The sequence below is a fragment of the Sorex araneus genome, chromosome 1 (genome assembly GCF_027595985.1).
Source record: "Sorex araneus isolate mSorAra2 chromosome 1, mSorAra2.pri, whole genome shotgun sequence".
NCBI classification, from domain to species: domain Eukaryota; kingdom Metazoa; phylum Chordata; class Mammalia; order Eulipotyphla; family Soricidae; genus Sorex; species Sorex araneus.
In genome coordinates, this window is record NC_073302.1 from 122,772,501 (window position 1) to 122,778,500 (window position 6,000).

The following is a 6,000-nucleotide window of genomic DNA, read 5'->3' on the forward strand; positions in this document are numbered from 1 at the left end:
CTTACAGTTTTTGGTGTATAGATTTTCCACTCACTTGGTTAACTTTGTTCCTAGATATTTTATATTTTTATGTGATTGTAAATGGTATTTTCTTTACTTTTCTGCTTATTTATATTTTTTAAAAAGGCAACCCATTTTTTTCATTTTTTTAAATTAAAGAATGGTTATTTACAAAGTTATTGATGCTTGAGTTTTAGGCATATAATATTTCAACACCAATTCCACCACTAGTGTCAACTATACTAGTGTTCCCATTTTCTTTTTTTGGGTAAAAGACAGATTTTTAATGTGCTTGTAAGAAACAGAAAAAAGTTATTAATTCTTCAAGTTTTAAATTCACTGCTGCTAGGGATGTTTGAATTTCTAATAAATACTTATTCTCCCAGAAAATGTCAGAAAATTTTCTTCTAAGTAATAAATGTGCATTAATTTCCCTTTTATTTTAATATATTCCATCTTATTTATTTAAATTTCTGACCATACTGTATAATCTTGCATTTCTTTATTATATCAAAGTTTACTATATTTATAGACCTGTTTTGTTTCATGTATGTTTGTAAAATCCCTTAAAAAAATGTTGATGCTATTTTCTCAGCATATGTCTTTCTTCACTTCCTCATTCTTCATAAATCTACTAACCACCTACCACAGTTGGTTCTTTTGTAAAAAATTTTATTGATTCACCATGAGATATAGTTATAAGCTTTCATATCTGAGTTATAATCACACAATGATCAAACACCCATCTCTCCACCAGTGCACATTCCACACTACCAATATCCCCAGTATACCCCCACCTTTCCCACCCTCCCACTGCCTCCATGAGAGACAATATTCCCCATACTCTCTCTCTACTTTTGGGCATTATGGTTTGCAATGCAGATACTGAGAGGTTATCATGTTTGGTCCTTTATCTACTTTTGGCTCCACGTCTCCCATCCCTACCAATTCCTCCAACCATCATTTTCCTAGTGATCCCTCTCTATTCTAGCTGTCCTCTTCCAGCCCGCTCATTAGGCAGGTTTCCAACTATAAAGCAATCTTCCTGACCCTTTTATCTACTGTCCTTGGGTTTCGGTCTTGTGTTATGTTATTTTACACACATAAACCCCACCTGATCCCTGCCTATCAACTTGATAGACATATTACAAAATTCCAGTGGTTGCAACTTAGACGTAGTGTTTTCAGTTTTGTTGAGTCTGTGTTCTGAATATACAACTATACCACTCATCCATATCACCAGTATAACCGAAAAGCTGATGCTGGCTCACCCATTACTTCCAATTCTCTTCTTTCCCCTAGATTTACAATCCATTTTCAACCCATCATGGTCTGAAATTTCACTGTATTTATTTATTGTGTCTAGCAGTTTTTGTGGATACTTTGTGATTTTCTGCCTATAAATGATAACATGAAATGTGCTCATAATGGTAGTTTTACTTTCTCCTTTCCAATCTGCATATCTTTTATTTATTTTTCTCAACAGTACCTCTGGTCAGAATATGTTGAATAATAGTGATGAGAGTGTCCACTCCTATCTTGTTTCTTATCTTAGAGCAAAGCTTTCAGTTTTCTCATTAAGCATAATGGTAGTTATGGTTTATCAGGTAGGTCTTTTATTATCTTTAAGTTTGTTCTGTTTATATATATTTCATTGTTAAATGTGTCAATTTTTATGCCATTGAGATGATCCCATAGTTTTTATCTTTATTTTTTGATTTGGTACATGGTTTTAATTGACCTGGGTATCTTGAGCCATCTTTATAGATTTGAAATAAATATCACTTGATTATGAGATGATGGCATATGATTTTTAATGTGTTGTTGAACTTAGTTTGATAAGATCATTTTTTGAATTTTATATCAATGTTTGTCAGCATATGGGCCTATCATTTTCTTTTATTGTCCTGTTCCTGACTTGTTTTGCTATAAGAATTATCTTAGTTTCCAAAAAGAGTTAGGAAACACTTCCTCCTTTTTGGTACTTTGAAAGAATATGAGAAGAATGAATTCTAGATCTTTGAGTATTTAGTATCATTTACTTGAGAAGCTGTTTCATCCTGAACTTTGGTTTTGGGAAAGGGGTTTACTTACTATTTCAACTTTACTTTTCTTTTCCAGTAATTGTTCTTTCCATATTTTCTGTTTCTCTAAGATTTAAACTTAGAAATTTGTACAACTCAACGAATGTATCTATTTCTTTCAGGTGCATTTAAAAAAAATGTTTGTGAAAATAATGAGTTGCATAAAAGAATACAGGAAGATTGAAGAATTATTTCTTCTGGTTCTTTTTTCTCTATTTGTTGCTTGTGTATTTTTTCTTTTGAACAAGTAGCAAATGCATTTTCTATTTCAGCAGCAGACAGGAGAATGTATAGCCTTCTTTAGATTTCATGCATTGCTTTAAGAAACTGATGAACCTTGATCACTGATTATTGCCAGAGCAACTCAACAACTAACATAAAACCCAAACCATTGTTTTCAGGGAGGTAGATATTTGTCCCATATTTAGATAGGCAATGCTAAGTAATTCAGCTCTCTGTATGTATGTTTTTAGTTAGTAAAAACCAGAGTACCTGTAGTGCAAGAGGCTTCTCAGAATTTAAAATGATTGAAACATGAAATTTAAATTTATTTAAGGGTAAATTAGATCATTATGAAGATCTACACTCAAAATCTTCTGGGCCAGGGATGTTCTTAATTAATTAATAGGTACTATTAATTAATCAAAGACATCATTCAAAGCAGTCAAACCATTGTTTATTTGTGATTTTAGAGTGATCACTTTGAAGTAATATTCATTCAACTATATAGTCAATATATCCAGTAGTTATTAATTACTAGAAGCATTATATGCATGAAATTAGAGCACATGAATGAACCTAATACCCAAGATACCTATTTTTCCAGGACATTTCATCCCCATATGGGAAATAAATAAAGGTATTCTAAAATAAGCAAAATGTTCTTGGTTAGAGACAAAGATAATGAGAAAGGTAATGAAAAATATAATAAAATCGAGCTAGGAGTGGTTTATGATAGGATGATTTAACTAGGCCCTTTGCAGAAGCTTTCTATGTTTTAAGACTGGAGTAGAAGTTGCCAGTAAGCCATGAAATATTTGGGGGGCACTATTAGTCTAGGGAAGAAAATCTCCTGAACTAAAAAAAAACAAAAAACGTCCTACTAAAGCAGACGAGTGAGATTATATCTCCGTCTGACGAAGTAAAAAAATATCTAAAGCATTTTAAAATAATAAAAAGTAGTGTAATGTATGAGATTGATTTGCATGGGCGGATAATCGAATGAAATGCCGAGACAAGCCAAAAAGTAGATTTGGTAGGACACCACTAGCATTGGCTTAAGGCTGGGAGGACTGAGGAAGGGCACAGGGTAACTAGCAACCTGAGCAGGGTCACCAGCTGATGTTGAATCACTTTGAATCTTGCAAGCGCCTTCAGCAGTGCCTTCAGCAAGCAAGAAGCAGCTGATGTGGGAGAAGAATAGGCAAGGGCCAGCTCCATGGGCCAACAGAAGAGACATATATCATTTGAAACAGGCATGAGGATTTAGGGAATCTAGAGAAGAAATGTCTTTTCAAACTGAAGAAGAATTAAAATTATAGTCTATGAAAGGGAAGGTATTGAGCCTCAGGAAGGAGTGATGTAAAATCCTAAAACTAAGCACATTTAGCCCCATCTATAACTTCCTTGCTTAGGAGAATTTGCTCTGATTTATAAGTCTTCTGGATCCCATATCGATCTGGAGCTTTATGTCCTGCTCCAAAGCTGTAATAATTAACTGATCACAGTGAAAAACTGTTTTGCCATTAACATGTTGTACATCTAAAATGCTCAGATCCAGCCTATGCCATTCCAGCTCTATTTAAACTGCAGTGATATACATCAGAGCAGTCGCAAGTGGAAACAAATGACTCAGCTCCAGTTCTGCCATTTAGTGACTGTGACTTGGGACAGGTCATTTAACCTGTCTGTGCTTCTGTTATTACCTAATCTCAAAAATGAGGCTAAATCTAGTTAGTTGATCAATTTAAATTTGATGCCTATATGCTAGGATTATTGTGAGAAGTAACTGTTTGCCCCAGGAAGTTGTCTCACCCAGAAGTATTGATATGTGCTTGCTTAATCCCAGACCTTGCAAAATGAAATGCCTGCTCAAAGCAAAATGATTGATATTTAAAACAAAATACAAAGTCTATGCCAGATACTCAAGCCTCTAAATTTCCAGTTTAATGTGTCTCACATGTAGTCCTGGGCCAGCAGTAGTATTATCTGGAACTTGTTAAAAATTAAAATCCTCAGGCCCCACAACAAGCCTAGAGAATTTGGAGATGGAACCCGGAAATCAATTTTTGCAGGGTCTGATCTACAACATGGTCCCCGGAGCAATAAATTCTTATTAGGTATGGTAGCCCAAAGAAGCCTGTTTGAATTATATTTATTAACTTATTGATTTGATAATATATTGAATTTATTTCAAAAAGTTATTACGTGAATACCTGTGAATTCACAAAGCATATGGAGATTCTGCAACAATGCATGCATTTGGTGGCCGAGAGCCACCCCAGACCTCCACAGCAGAGGGACAGAGAGATGAGGGACCACAGCCTGATGGTGAAAATGGCCCATTTAATGCAGAGCTGCTAGCATACATATAGAATACCTGAAGGGATCAGAGGGCTGCATGTTCATGTGATTTACAGAGGTAAAACATTCCAGTAGAGGCAGTTCTCTGAAGAAGGTTAATTCAAGGAGACGCTCTGTCTCCCAGGGATATCTTTCTTGCTTCTCCTTTTCCTTCTAGTTATATATATGTATATATATGTATATATATAATATATATAATTAAGCCAAACAATTAGTCAAACAATTAATTCCACTTCTTACCATTACCTGCAATTTTTTTGATAAACACAGTAAGAGATAAAGATCCCAGAACTTAGTTCTATGATCTCTGAGAGCAAATAAGGCTTTTACCTTAAGTCCCAGACTAAGTCCTCAGGTCAGTTCAACTTGCCCTTCCCCATGGGGGCCCTGTCTCATAATAGCTTGCCTCAAGACCATGCATTTATGCTTTCTAGACTGTCCCATTTCGATGCCAGGGTAGTTTCCGCACTCGCCCTGAATCCATCCAGTCCTACCGTGGTACGTCCCTTTTGGGGTGTTAGGAACTACAGCAACTGAAGCCTTTGTCAAGTAATTATGACAGATGCCCAGGAGTAGGTCTATTTCAGAGTCAATCAACTCCCAAATATTAGGAGCATACCATTAAGGTTTTTCTGTGTTTAAGCAAAAGAACATTGTTCTACCATAAAATATAAAAAGGCTACAGGGGAAATAGAAAAACAAGTAATTTAATACAAAATACAGAATTACCAGAAAGTTTTGGCTTCTCAGTGACCCAGATTGACTTGCAAACTGTGACAATGAGATGTAAAATGCAAAGTAAAGGTTAAAGATGAATTCAGGGGATTACAGATGCTCACAAGAGTCTGTAAGCTTCTCTGGGAGAAGGAAAAGGGGAAATTCACTGATGAAGCCTAGAACACTTAGGATTAATATCCAACAAACACCTATTGTCAATATAGCATAAGAAATTATTATTGAAGTAGAGTTTTTCACCCTTAATAAAACTTCTATTGCATTTTCCTATCCCATATGAAGGTGTTTATTAAGTGAAAGTAAAATATAAAAGGATTTTTATAGCAATATTCAATGTCTCTTTTTAAAAGTATGTGGTGTGTGTGTGTGTATACACTGGCATAAATAATTTCCTTCTAACTCAGTAAGAACATAGAGTAATTTTCACTCAGGTGTTTACTCTTCACTACTCCCACTTTCTAGGGATCAAGGGTCCTGAGTTCTTGTCTATTATTCTGACGGTTCAATTCTCCAGTCATATAGGCAGGGGCAGGGCTCATGGTTCACAGAAGAGAGGCAGGAAGCTGTAGGCAGAAGACCTTCATGAAAAGGGTTTGAA